General features: G+C 45.4%; 1 protein-coding gene across 3 annotated transcripts in view; it reads right to left on the minus strand.

The window, feature by feature from the left end:
* LOC309563838 (rap1 GTPase-GDP dissociation stimulator 1-like) overlaps nt 1-15,449 on the minus strand; it is a 296,711-nt gene that overhangs the window by 22,120 nt on the left and 259,142 nt on the right. The gene's annotated exons all lie outside the window — the stretch shown is intronic.

Genomic DNA, 15,449 nt, shown 5'->3' on the forward strand with positions numbered 1-15,449 from the left:
GCTGTCTTTCAAAGGGAATGTGAAGAATAATCCCAACAGCTAGCAAACATAAAACTAGCAAACCCTGGTAAATAGATAAAGTGCAAATGAGAAAAGATGTTGCGCTGCAAGGCTGATGTGGTAAAAACAAAAAGGGATCCGATGAAGTCACATAATGTGACGTAACGCGTAGGGCCCCGCGATACCGGAAGTGAAGCACATACGAGCTCGGCGCTCGTGGATGTCAGACCTTTTCAATTTGTTTTAAATGTGAGTACTACTTGAATTTTATATTAAACCATTTTAAAACATACTACACCATGGAGCCTTCTCATTTAAAAACTGAGCAAAGCGGATGACAAGGAGAGAGATATTTTAAAGGAACCACACAGATTCTATATGAGCAGAGATTGCCTGTTACTAGAAAAGATAGTGCTGTTATATATATACTGTTACCTTACAGCAGTAAGGTGAGCGGCTTGTACACCCTTAGGTGCAAGCTGCACTGCCTGGCCTGTATAAGCAGATATAATCACTGCACACAGCCTTTATCAGATAGCTGAACTCACCAAACACCTTTCATCAGCGTGGATCTTTATTTCAAGCAGCAGGTATAGCAGACAACAAGATGCAGTAGATGAATGAAACAACGGTATTTGCAGGTCAAAACATGGTAATGTGTTCCCGGATGTGAGCAGATTGCATGTGAGGCCTAGACAAGTGACCATCTCTTATCCCATCAAGACAGTGAGAGAAGGATCAGGAAAAACATCACAAGTATGTATGGGAGGGACCGGGAGGGAACACAGAAGGGAAAGACAGAAAGTACAGATGCAACAACCAAAATAACCACAAGATGGCAGTGTACAATCAACTATATAAAGGTCAAATAACAATGGCTCAAGAAATAAACTATATAAATTCTGACAACATGTGTAACAGCACAATTGCACTCATGATCAGTGGATGAGGGATACAATGTCAGGCTTCTGCAGACAAGCCCTGCAGCTTTAGGTACATAGCTTCCATACAGGCGGTCAGTTTGAAAGCTGCAAGGCTTGTGAATGAACTGATCAGCACCCTCACAGTTCATTCAGAACTACAAGCATTCAGCTGACGGTATTTGTAGTTCATTCATTCATATTATATATTACAGGAAACTATCAATGAATAGAGATGTATAGAACTATTCGCCGGGCGAACATATGCGATGTTCGGTCCGCCCCCCATAATACATCATTGAGGCAAACTTTGACCCTGAACCTCACAGTCAGCAGACACATTTCCAGCCAATCAGCATACCTCCCTCCCACACCCTCCCACCTCCTATAAATAAGCAAGGGCAGCATCCATCTTAGATCATTCTGAAGCAGTGTGTGTAGTGAGAGTAGGGAGAGAGCTGCTGCTGCTGCTGTTAAGCTAGGGACAGTTAGTCAGTGTTCCTGGTCTTGCAGTGTTCTTGGTCCACTACTGCTGTAAGGACAGCACCCCAAAAAGCCCTTCTAAGGGCTGGTATTTGTGTAATTTTTTTTATTTTTATATATATATATATATATATATATATATATATATATATATCTAGCGTCCCCAAAAGCCCTTTTAAGGGCTGGTAATTGAGTTGTTTCTTCTTATATATATATATCTATCTATCTAGTGTCCCCAAAAGCCCTTTTAAGGGCTGGTAATTGAGGTTTTTTTTATTTATTTATATATATATACATATATATATATATATCTAGCGTCCCCAAAAGCCCTTTTAAGGGCTGGTAAGGTAATAGAGTTTTTTCTATATATATATATATATATATATATATATATATATATATATATATATATTGTACACTGTGACTGCAGTTGCCTGCCCGCTGTGTGTGAGAGGCCACAGACCTACCACAGACTGTACTGTGTGCACACCACACTCATTTCGGGTGGCACAGGCACAGTACCTGGCATTTTAAAAAATATTTTTTTTTTCCTCTGTCATAATTGCAGTGAGTGCTGTGTCAGGTCCACAGAGTGCACTGTACCCACTGCAGTGCACTGCCCACCACTGATATATATACGGTGGCACAGCATCTTGTTGCAATAAATTGAAAAAAAAATATATTTTTATTATTGCAGTTGCCTGGGCTGCCAGTGACTGTCAGGTCCACAGAGTGTACTGTGCCCACTGCAGTGCCACTGTGTGCCCACCCACCACTGATATATAAGGTGGCACAGCAGCTTGCAAAGTAAAAAAAAATATATATTTTTTTAAATTGCAGTTGCCTGGGTGCCAGTGACTGCTGTCAGGTCCACAGAGAGTGTACTGTGCCACTGCCCACCCACCACTGATATATAAGGTGGCACAGCAACTTGCAAAGTAAAAAAAATATATATTTTTTTAAATTGCAGTTGCCTGGGTGCCAGTGACTGCTGTCAGGTCCACAGAGAGTGTACTGTGCCACTGCCCACCCACCACTGATATATAAGGTGGCACAGCAGCTTGCAAAGTAAAAAAAATATATATATTTTTTTAAATTGCAGTTGCCTGGGTGCCAGTGACTGCTGTCAGGTCCACAGAGAGTGTACTGTGCCACTGCCCACCCACCACTGATATATAAGGTGGCACAGCAGCTTGCAAAGTAAAAAAAAAATATATATATTTTTTAAATTGCAGTTGCCTGGGTGCCAGTGACTGCTGTTGCTGTCAGGTCCACAGAGAGTGTACTGTGCCACTGCCCACCCACCACTGATATATAAGGTGGCACAGCAGCTTGCACTCATAGAACAACAGTAACAACACATTAAAAAAAAATGACAGGCAGAGGCAGGCCACCCCGCAAGGGCCGTCGTGGTCGTGGTGCTGTGATTTCCTTAGGCCCTAGAATAATGCCCAGTGTTCAGAGGCCACCACAGACCCTGAACTCAAAAAATTCTGAGGCCATAGTTGACTGGCTTACACAGGACACCCAATCGTCTACAGCTTCCGCTCGGAACCTTAATGCACCATCCTCCTCCAGCTCAGCTTCGGGCACCTCTCAATTTACCACTCGCCAGCCCGCCGGCACCACCACCAACACTAGCACCACAGCCGCTTCACTTGATCCGTCAGAGGAGTTATTTTCACATCAGTTGGAAGAAATAAGTGATGCGCAACTATTAGTGCCAAAGGATGTAGATAACGGGGATATGTCTCAGTCAGGCAGCATTATACACATGGACGTACATTGTGATGATGATGATGATGATGATGTTGTACCTGCTGCTGCTGCCTTTGCTGAGTTGTCAAGTGAAGCGGCTGATGATGACGATGTGTCTGTGGATGTCACCTGGGTGCCTGCTCGAAGAGCAGAAGAAGAGGGGGAAAGTTCAGATGGGGAGACAGAGAGGAGGAGGAGACGAGTTGGAAGCAGGGGGAGGAGGTCATCGCAAGGAGCTAGTGGCGCAGTCAGACAGCATGTAGATTCGGCACTCGGGGTCAGCCAGACAGCACGCCAATCAACGCAAGCTGTTGCCACCACCAGAATGCCGTCCTTGCAAAGCTCAGCAGTGTGGCATTTTTTTTGTGTGTCTGCCTCTGATATCAGCGATGCCATTTGTAACCTGTGCCAAAAGAAACTGAGTCGTGGGAAGTCCAACACCCACCTAGGTACAACTGCTATTGCGAAGGCACATGATCTCACATCACAAACGCCTATGGGATCAAAACATGAGTAAAAGCAGCACACAAACTGAAAGCCACCATCCTCCTCCTGGTCCAGCATCTTCAGCCACGTCAACCACTGCTGTCCTCCATGCCCCCTATCAACAACCCGCCCCTCCGCCTCCACCTTCAGCAGTTCCTGCTCACCTGCCCACAGTCAGGTGTCTGTCAAGGAAATGTTTGAGCGTAAGAAGCCAATCTCACAGAGTCACCCCCTTGCCCGGCATCTGACAGCTGGCTTGTCGGAACTCTTAGCCCGCCAGCTTTTACCATACAAGCTGGTGGAGTCTGAGGCCTTCAAAAAATTTGTCGCTATTGGGACACCGCAGTGGAAGGTACCCGGCCGAAATTATTTTTCACAAAAGGCAATCCCCAACCTGTACTCTATTGTGGAAAAGGAAATCATGTCCCGTCTGGCACACAGTGTTGGGACAAGGGTCCATCTGACCACTGATAGCTGGTCTGCAAAGCACGGTCAGGGCAGGTATATAACTTACACTGCGCATTGGGTAAACCTGCTGGCGGCTGCCAAGCATGGAATGCGTGGCTCTGCTGCAGAGGAGTTGGTGACACCGCCACGACTTGCAGGCAGGCCTGCTGCCACCTCCTCTACTCCTCCTACTCCATCCTCTTTGCTAACCTCCTCTTCTGCTGTTGCGTCTTGCTCCACACCAACTGCACCCCCCCAGCTCCCCAGCGGCTATTCCACATGCCGGATACGACAGTGTCACGCTGTCTTGGGGTTGACTTGCCTGAAAGCAGAGAGTCACACCGGACCAGCACTACTGTCCGCCCTGAACGCACAGGTGGATCAGTGGCTGACCTCGCACCAACTGGAGACACACACACACACACAAAGTGGTGTGTGACAACGGCAGCAATTTGTTGGCGGCATTGAATTTGGGCAAGTTGACACATGTGCCGTGCATGGCACATGTGTTGAATCTGATTGTGCAACGTTTTGTGCAGAAGTACCCAGGCTTACAGGACGTCCTCAAGCAGGCCAGGAAGGTGTGTGGCCATTTCAGGCGTTCCTACACGGCCATGGCGCACTTTGCAGATATTCAGCGGCGAAACAACATGCCAGTGAGGCGCTTGATTTGCGACAGCCCGACACGTTGGAATTCAACACTGCTAATGTTCGACCGCTTGCTCCAACAAGAAAAAGCGGTCAACGAGTATTTGTATGACCGGGGTGCTAGGACAGCCTCTGCGGAGCTGGGTATTTTTTTGCCACGTTACTGGACGCTCATGCGCAATGCCTGTAGGCTCATGCGTCCTTTTGAGGAGGTGACAAACCTAGTGAGTCGCACCGAAGGCACCATCAGCGACATCATCCCATATGTTTTTTTCCTGGAGCGTGCCCTGCGAAGAGTGCTGGATCAGGCCGTAGATGAGCGTGAAGAGGAAGAGGAAGAGTTGTGGTCACCATCACCACCACCAGAAACAGCCTTACCATCGATTGCTGGACCTGCGGCAACACTGGAAGAGGAGTGTGAGGAAGAGGAGTCAGAGGAGGAATGTGGCTTTGAGGAGGAGGAACACCAACCACAGCAGGCATCCCAGGGTGCTCGTTGTCACCTATCTGGTACCCGTGGTGTTGTACATGGCTGGGGGGAAGAACACACCTTCAATGACATCAGTGAGGACGAGGAATTGGACATGAGTAGCTCGGCATCCAACCTTGTGCAAATGGGGTCTTTCATGCTGTCATGCCTGTTGAGGGACCCTCGTATAAAAAGGCTGAAGGAGAACGACCTGTACTGGGTGGCCACGCTACTAGACCCCCGGTATAAGCAGAAAGTCTCTGATATGTTACCTAATTACCGGCAGGCGCAAAGGATGCAGCAGCTACAAAATAAGTTGAAAAGTATGCTTTACACAGCATATAAGGGTGATGTCACAGCACAACAGGAATCCAACAGGGGAAGAGGTGAAAGTGATCCTCCTCCTACCACCACAACCACGCCGGCAAGGACAGGACGCTTTACAGACGTCTTGTTGATGGAGGACATGCGGAGCTTTTTTAGTCCTATGCATCGCCACAGCCCTTCGGGGTCCACCCTCAGAGAATGACTCGACCGACAGGTAGCAGACTACCTTGCCTTAACTGCAGATATCGACACTCTGAGGAGCGATGAACCCCTTGACTACTGGGTGTGCAGGCTTGACCTGTGGCCTGAGCTATCCCAATTTGTCATTGAACTTCTGGCCTGCCCCGCTTCAAGTGTGCTGTCAGAAAGGACCTTCAGCGCAGCAGGAGGTATTGTCACTGAGAAGAGAAGTCGCCTAGGTCAAAAAAGTCTTGATTACCTCACGTTTATTAAGATGAATGAGGCATGGATCCCGAAGGGACTGACAGTGGGGGATGCATTTGACTAAAAAAGGCCTGGTGATGACTGAGATGCCTTGGCCTAAAAATGGTCCACACGCTGCTGTATATAATCATTCTCTGCATGCCGGATGACTTACGTGACGTCTCCGCCACCAACTACGGTTCAAGCCGCAATGTTTTAGTGCACTTTCTGCCTTAAAACCTCAATCTTTCAGGCCGCTGCTACAGCAGCGGCTGTAACAATACCTGCTTTTTCATGCATGTGTACATGCCTAATTTTTCTGGCCTCTGGTGCTACACTGTGGCTGCAAAAAAACAAAAAAAAAGGCACATAAATGTGTCAATTCCCCTTCGTGATCGTTACCTTGTCGTGGTGAAGGGGCTTGCGTATCACAATGAAGCGATCACCTCTAGGATTGTGTTGGCACACCCCAGATGATAAGGTCGTTGCTTCATTGTGTACAGACCAAAAGCAATCCGCAGGATAATTTTTCATAGAAAAAACATTCATTTTCTTTCATTCTTTCTGCGGAGCTGGGTATTTTTTGGCCGCGTTACTGAATGCTCATGAACAATGGCTGTAGGCTCATGCGTCCTTTTGCGGAGGTGACAACCCTGGTGGTCAGTCGAACCCAAGGCAACATCATCGACCTCATCCCATATGCGTTTTTTCTGGAGCGTGCCCTGCGAAGAGTACTGGATCAGGCTGTAGATGAGCATGATGAGGAAGAGTTGTGGTCCCCATCACCACCAGAAGCAGCCTTGTCGTTGTCAATTGCTGGACCTGTGGCAACGCAGAGAGAGGAGTCTAAAGAGGAGAAGTCAGAGGAGGAAGGTGGCTTTGAGGAGGTGGAATACCAGCCACAGCAGGCGTCCCAGGGGGCTTGTTGTCACCTTTCGGGGACCCTTGGTGTTGTACGTGGCTGGGTGGAGGAAGAGACCTTCAATGATGTCAGTGAGGACAAGGAACGGGACATGGCTAGCTTGGTATCCAACCTTGTGCAAATGGGGAGTTTGCGGTTGTGCAAATGGACTGACTGACTGACTGTTGTTAAACGGGGAGTTTGGTCTGTCAGAGTTTGGTCTGTCACTGTGAAGCGGGCGTAACCCTTACACTACTTGACCGATAAAACATCATACCTGATCGTATTCACACACTGGATGTTTTAAAGCACGTTATTCCAAACAATTTAGGAATGTTAGGTGATTTATGCCCTTTATGGATCAAAACCCGACTCTGCGTCAACTACGTAATTTTCCATGGGCGTTTTGCCATGGATCCCCCTCCGGCATGCCACAGTCCAGGTGTCCCTGCTCTACTGAAAAATTATCTTTTGTTTCTGGTTCTGGACATGCTACAGAGCTGAAACTTCACACAAAAAAAGTTCTTAAAAATTGTCATTTTTGATAGAGAGCCAATTATTGAAAAAAAAAAAATTAAAAAAAAAAATTTCTTTGGATTTATTGTCTGGGGGGTCTAAATAGTGTACCTGTGAAGTTTCAGCTCTGTAGCATGTCCAGAACCAGAAAAAAAATAGAATTAGGGTTAGGGCTAGGGCTAGGGTTAGGGTTAGGGTCAGGGCTAAGGTTAGGGTTAGGGTTAGGGTCAGGGCTAAGGTTAGGGTTATTTTTAGTGCTTAGGGTTAGAGTTAGAGGGGTAGGGGTAGGGCTACTAACTCTAACCCTAAGTATCTCACCGTAACCCTAACCCTAGCCCCTAACACCAAACCTAACCCTAACCCTCTAACCATAACCCTAACCCTCTAACCTTAACCCTAACCCTCTAAGCCTAGCCATAAAAATAACCCAAACCCTAAACCTAACCCTAGCCCTAACCCTAACCCTAACCCTAACCCTAACCCTAACCCTAGCCCTAACCCTAATTCTATTTTTTTTCTGGTTCTGGACATGCTACAGAGCTGAAACTTCACAGGTACACGTTTTAGACCCCCCAGATGCTAAATCCAAAGAATTTTTTTATTTTTATATTTTTAAAATTTTTCCAATAATTGGCTCTCTATCAAAAAATTACAATTTTTAAGAACTTTTTTTTGTGTGATCCCTCTCCGGCATGCCACAGTCCAGGTGTTTATCCCCTTGAAACAACTTTTCCATTACTATTGTGGCCAGAAAGAGTCCCTGTGGGTTTTAAAATTCACCTGCCTATTAAAGTCTATGGCGGTTCGCCGGTTCGCGAACATTTGGCGATGTTCGCGTTCGCCGTTCGCGAACGGCGAATTTTAGGTTTGCGACATCACTATCAATGAATGATGTCGCCATGTGGGTTGAGCTTTTACACCGAGGGGGGAGTTGGGAGGGGAGAGGTGGCAAGAGAACGAACATGTTACGTGTTCCATCCTAAACAGAAAGCACCTGAAAAAACACTTTAATGTGACACTAAACAACATCCTTATTCTTTCAAAATAATCCATAGGAATCCACTACTTATTTATTTTATTATTACAGGTACGTACAGTGGGTACGGAAAGTATTCAGACCCCCTTACATTTTTCACTCTTTGTTATATTGCAGCCATTTGCTAAAATCATTTAAGTTCATTCTTCTTCCTCATGAATGTACACATAGCACCCCATACTGACAGAAAAACACAGAATTGTTGACATTGTTGCAGATTTATTAAAAAAGAAAAACTGAAATATCACATGGTCCTAAGTATTCAGACCCTTAGCTGTGACACTAATATATTTAACTCAGGTGCTTTCCATTTCTTCTGATCATCCTTGAGATGGTTCTACACCTTCATTTGAGTCCAGCTGTGTTTGATTATACTGATTGGACTTGATTAGGAAAGCCACACACCTGTCTATATAAGACCTTCCAGATCACAATGCATGTCAGAGCAAATAAGAATCATGAGGTCAAAGGAACTGCCTGAAGAGCTCAGAGACAGAATTGTGGCAAGGCACAGATCTGGCCAAGGTTACAAAAAGATTTATGCTGCACTTAAGATTCCTAAGAGCACAGTGGCCTCCATAATCCTCAAATGGAAGACGTTTGGGACGACCAGAACCCTTTCTAGAGCTGGCCGTCCGGCCAAACTGAGCTATCGGGGGAGAAGAGCCTTGGTGAGAGAGGTAAAGAAGAACCCAAAGATCACTGTGGCTGAGCTCCAGAGATGCAGTCAGGAGATGGGAGAAAGTTGTAGAAAGTCAACCATCACTGCAGCCCTCCACCAGTCGGGGCTTTATGGCAGAGTGGCCCGACGGAAGCCTCTCCTCAGTGTAAGACACATGAAAGCCCGCATGGAGTTTGCTAAAAAACACCTGAAGGACTCCAAGATGGTGAGAAATAAGATTCTCTGGTCTGATGAGACCAAAATAGAACTTTTTGGCCTTAATTCTAAGCGGTATGTGTGGAGAAAACCAGGCACTGCTCATCACCTGTCCAATACAGTCCCAACAGTGAAGCATGGTGGTGGCAGCATCATGCTGTGGCGGTGTTTTTCAGCTGCAGGGACAGGACGACTGGTTGCAATCGAGGGAAAGATGAATGCGGCCAAGTACAGGGATATCCTGGACAAAAACCTTCTCCAGAGTGCTCTGGACCTCAGACTGGGCCGAAGGTTTACCTTCCAACAAGACAATGACCCTAAGCACACAGCTAAAATAACGAAGGAGTGGCTTCACAACAACTCCGTGACTGTTCTTGAATGGCCCAGCCAGAGCCCTGACTTAAACCCAATTGAGCATCTCTGGAGAGACCTAAAAATGGCTGTCCACCAACGTTTACCATCCAACCTGACAGAACTGGAGAGGATCTGCAAGGAGGAATGGCAGAGGATCCCCAAATCCAGGTATGAAAGACTTGTTGCATCTTTCCCAAAAAGACTCCTGGCTGTATTAGATCAAAAGGGGGCTTCTACTAAATACTGAGCAAAGGGTCTGAATACTTAGGACCATGTGATATTTCAGTTTTTCTTTTTTAATAAATCTGCAACAATGTCAACAATTCTGTGTTTTTCTGTCAGTATGGGGTGCTATGTGTGCATTCATGAGGAAGAAGAATGAACTTAAATGATTTTAGCAAATGGCTGCAATATAACAAAGAGTGAAAAATTTAAGGGGGTCTGAATACTTTCCGTACCCACTGTATATAGTGCCATAAAGTACAAATCTCTTTACTTATATATTATACATTCACATCAGTCCCTGCCCTCAAGGAGCTTACAATCTAAGGTCCCTAACTCACATTCAAACATGCACATACTAGGGCCAATTTAGACAGAAGCCATTTTACCTACCAATATGTCTTTGGAGTGTGGGAGGAAACTGTAGTATCTGGAGGAAACCCACGCAGGCACAGGGAGAACATGCAAACCCCAAGCAGGTAGTGCTGTCATTGGGATTTGAACCAACAACCCTAGTGATGCCAGCCAGAAGTGCCACTTAGCCACTGTGCTGCCCACACTTAACCACTTAAGCCCCGGAAGATTTTACCCCCTTCCTGACCAGGGGGTATTTTGCGATTTGGCACTGCGTGACTTTAACGGACAATTGCGCGGTCGTGCGACACTGTAACTAAACGAATTTGACGTCCTTTTTTTCCCACAAACAGAGCTTTCTTTTGGCGGTATTTGATCACCTGTGCGATTTTTTTATCACGCGCTATAAACAAAAAAAGAGCGTCAATTTTGCAAAAATAACAATATTTTTCACATTTTTTTATATGAAATTCCCCCCCAAAAAAAAGTAAAAATCAAAATTTTTTTAAATTTTCAGCCAATTTGTTTTATGCTACATATGTTTGGTAAAAAAAATCGCAAAAAGCGTATTTTGATTGGTTTGCGCAAAAGTTATCGCGTTTACTAACAAAGGGAAAGATTTTTGTAATTTTTGTTGTTTTTTTTTAACGCGTAATGGCGGCGATTTGCGATTTTTTTTGCAGTACTGCGACATTGCGGCGGACAGATCGGACCCTTGACTGACATTTTTGACACTTTTGGGGTTACCAGTGACATTTCTACAGTAATCAGTGCTATATATATGCACTGTTACTGTAAAAATACACTGGCAGTGAAGGGGTTAACTTTATTTGAGAGGGAGGGGCTGTGTGTGTCCCTAGGGGCGTGATTCTAACTGTGATTGGCTGTGGCTTGAGGTGTAGTTACACTGATCAACGGTTCTACATAGTAGAACCGTATGATAAGTGTTTCTACACAGGGAGAACTGACAGGCAGCTTGTTTACACAAGCTGCCTGCCTTTCTCCCTCTCCCCCGCCGATCACACGCGCGGGGGGGGTCCGTGACCGCGCGGGAGCGGGAGCGCGCCGCCGGCAGTATATAGTCGTGCGGCGGTCGGCAAGCGGTTAAAGTGGACCATCCCCCTTTCCCAAAATTTCACATCAGCATGTGCTTAATGTTGCACATGTGCAGAACGAAGTACAGTTTTCAAACGACAGCATGGGAGCAGGGACCCAAGCATCACAGAGACAGAACAAAAATAGTTAAAACTGAGAAAAGGTCACAGAGACATAGGTAGGTATACTTGTTTATTTCTCCCTATACATTATTGCCAGGTTTTTAAAATGAGTGGGGGTTGTCCTCTTTAATGGCTTGGGAATGTACTTTTCAAAATATGCACCTCTCTGTCCTCAAAAGATTGCCCTTCTTAGATAGCTTTAATGATATGTGTCACATCTCTGGCTGCTGCAGGGTTTTTTCTTACTTACTTCTGACCCCTGCACTCTGTGCTATTTACTTCTGACCTCTAAACTCTGCATTACTTATTCCTCACCCCTGCACTCTACGTCACATATTACTGACCTGTGTACCCTACATTACATACTACTGACCTTGACATCACATATTACTGCCCTCTGCAGTATGTACTCTTGACCCCTTCACTCTGCATTACTACTGACCTTTGCTTTATTTGCTCCTGATTATTTTACTCTGCCTTACAAACTACTGACCTCTAAACACTGTGTTACTTACTCCTGACCCCTGCACTTTGTGTTACCTACTATTGATCTCTGAACTCTGTGTTACTTACTCCTGACCCCTGCAGTCTGTATTACTTACTCCTGAACCCTGCACTCTGTGTTACATAGACTGACCCCTAAACTCTGTATTACTTACTCCTAACCCCTGCACTTTGTGTTACCTACTATTGATCTCTGAACTCTGTGTTACTTACTCTTGACCCCTGCACTCTTTGTTACTTACTCTTGAACCCTGCATTTTGTGTTACATAGCTTGACCCCTTAACTCTGTAGTAATTACTCCTGACCCCTGCACTTTGTGTTACCTACAATTGATCTCTGAACTCTGTGTTACTTACTCCTGATCCCTGCACTTTGTGTTACCTACAATTGATCTCTGAACTCTGTGTTACTTAATCCTGACCCCTGCACTCTGTGTTACTTACTCTTGAACCCTGCATTCTGTGTTACATAGACTGACCCCTAAACTCTGTATTACTTACTCCTGACCCCTGCAATCTGCACTATATACTACTGATGTCTGAACTCTGCCTTGTTTACTCCCGAGCCTTGCATTTTGTCCATTACACACTACTGATCTCTGAATTTGGCTCTGCTTGCTACTGACCCCTGCACTCTTCAAACCTTCCTTTTTTTAATAGGACTTACTAAGTTATCTCTCCCATGAAATCCCCTCTTGGAGCATCAGGAAGGAATGGTTTCCCCTGCTGTAGCAAATTTTTTAATGCTTTTCTGGGGTTTTTGGCCTTCCTCTGGATCAACTGTGGGTATATACTTGTCTATATGGGATTGTATGATTTTTTTCCCCATTTTATTGGTTGAACTTGATGGACTTGTGTCTTTTTTTTAAACTAGACAAACTATGTAAATCAAATCAATATTAATATATATCAGAAGGTGCTAGAACAATGCTATACATTCAAAGCATGAAGTGTTAAAGTTCATCAAAAAGTCAGTTTAAAAGTCTCAAACATATTATAACTGCCTCACTCAACAGAATTTATTCCCCTCAAAAGGGGATAACCAGCCTTTACAGCTCCACCATAAAACCTTATTTTATGGTATTACACTATGGAGCCGACGTGGAGAGTAAGAGACAGCAAAGAGGAATACCCTAGGGGTGGAGGAATACCATAGGGGTGGAGGAATACCCTAGGGGTGGAGAAATACCCTAGGGGTGGAGGAATACCCTAGGGGTGGAGAAATACCCTAGGGGTGGAGAAATACCCTAGGGGTGGAGGAATACCCTAGGGGTGGAGGAATACCATAGGGGTGGCTCTGGATATCGGTATACAGCCAGGTGGAGCTGTGAAGGCTGGTTATCCCCTTTGAGGGGAACTCATTCTGGTGAGTTAAGAAACAGGAGGGGGGCACGTATGGAAACACATGGGCACTGTGCATGTTTTTGTTATACTCTGTCCGGCTGCAACATCACCAATCCCTACCTTCAGAGGAGGATTTACAACACTGACGGATGGAGGATGGAGCAGTGAAAAAATGGATGGACTATTTACATTATTTCTTACGATAGCACTGGCCACTGTATTGGTCACCTTATGTTGTATGAGCACTATTGATACTTTAAAAGGCCACATTGATTCCCCCATGTGTCTGTATTTATAATAACATTGATTATTTTCACTGGGCACTTGCTTTGAAAATGTATTTATTCATTGTTGGTTTTTAGTAATATTGTTTTTTTTTCACTGGGCACTTCTTTGTTTTTCGCACAATTTTCACTCTATATATACAGTAATTTTTTTGGCATCTGCACATTTATTTGTTCATTTAGTTTGATCTTGACATATGTTCATCTAATCAGTCTTCTTGATGTATGATTTAGTTTAACACTCTGAGGTAATTTAGAGCAGCGCCAACACCCACTCTCCTTTCTGTACATTAAATAACCTCAAGTGCCCAACTTATGTGAGTCTCACTCACCAGATGGATATGCCTTACATATAAATGCCCAGCATAAATCGCTCAGAATGCACACTCCTTCTGAAGGGTCTTCCCTTTTGCTGATATGACTGATAATCTGGTGATTCCTTTATATATTGGGAAAAGGTTAAATTAAAGAGCCTTAAAAAAAAGGAAAATGCTCACTGCACCCCACTTTTGATATTTTCATGTTGTTAAGGTAGATCTCTACCTCTCCAGGGCTGCTGACCTCTGCTTTAAGATAAAGACAATGCAATTTCATATATAACTGAAGAATCAATTCTGGATGTTTGGCAGTGGTGGAACTACCACGGTCACACTTGCAATCGGGCCCCAACGGGGTTGCTAGTTGCAGGGTCCTGAGCTGAGAGCGTCTCTCTTATATAGCTCAGAGGCAGCTTTGACAGTTTCCCCTCCTCCCTCGTACGGATGGAAGAGGAGACAGCCAATCTGATCCTTCTCCCCCGCCCCTCCCCTTCCCTTCTGTGTACACTGAGGAAAGTGTGAGCTCATTAGCTTCACACTTAGGCTCCATGTACACGGGACGTTGTTAAAAGTCCCTTTGAATGCTGGAATTTTTAGGACGTTTGAAACGTCCGTTCGGTCGCGTTTGTACCCGCGTTTAGCGGCGTTTGCGGGCGTTTGCGTTTAGAAGCGTTCCTAGAGGTCAAAAAAATGATTCCCCTTTAAAATGGAAAAACGCGAACGCTAAATGCGGGTCATCGCGTTCAGACGCGTTCGGACGCGTTTGTGCGTTTGAAACGCCGGGAAACACACGTTCGAACGCAAATAATTGCGTTCTAAAAACAGTCCCTGAACGCAACTGCCTGCAAATGACTGTAAACGACCTGGTGTACATGGACAGATAAGATAAAATGTAGATGGGTTCAGGGGCTTCTGAAAAAAACGCCCAACTGCTCCTAAACGGCCATTTCCAGCGTCCCGTGTACATGGAGCCTTAATGAAATGCACACAGGAGAAGAGAGGTGGGGGGAGAAGATCAGATTGGCTGTCTCCTCACCCAACCATACGAGGGAGGAAGGGGAACTATCAATGCCAGCTCTGAGCTAACTGACAGAAATGCTCTCAGCTCAGAGCCCTGCCGAGGAGGCAGGTGGCATTGATGAGAACTGAAAGGCAGGGCTGATAAGAGGCACTAACGGGCACTGATAACTGGGATTGATGAGCACTGATAGGCTGCACTGATTGGCACTGATAGGCAGCATTGATTGGCTGTACTCATGGGCACTGATAGGTGTACTGATGGGCATTGACGAGCACTAATAGGTGGCACTGAGCACTGATTAGTGGCACTAATGGGCATTGAGCACTGATCAATGATATTGATGAGCACTGATAGGTGGCACTGATGGGCATTGAGCACTGGTAGGCAGCACTGATGGACACTGATAGGCAATTGATGAACAATGACAGGTGGCCTTAATGAGCACAAATAGGCAGCATTTATGACCACTAATACGCGGCATTGATGAGCACTGATAGGTGGCACTCTTAGGCTGCACTGATGGGCACTGATGATCACAGCA

Source organism: Pelophylax lessonae, assembly GCF_965119305.1.
Source record: "Pelophylax lessonae genome assembly, chromosome: 9".
In the NCBI taxonomy this organism is placed as follows: domain Eukaryota; kingdom Metazoa; phylum Chordata; class Amphibia; order Anura; family Ranidae; genus Pelophylax; species Pelophylax lessonae.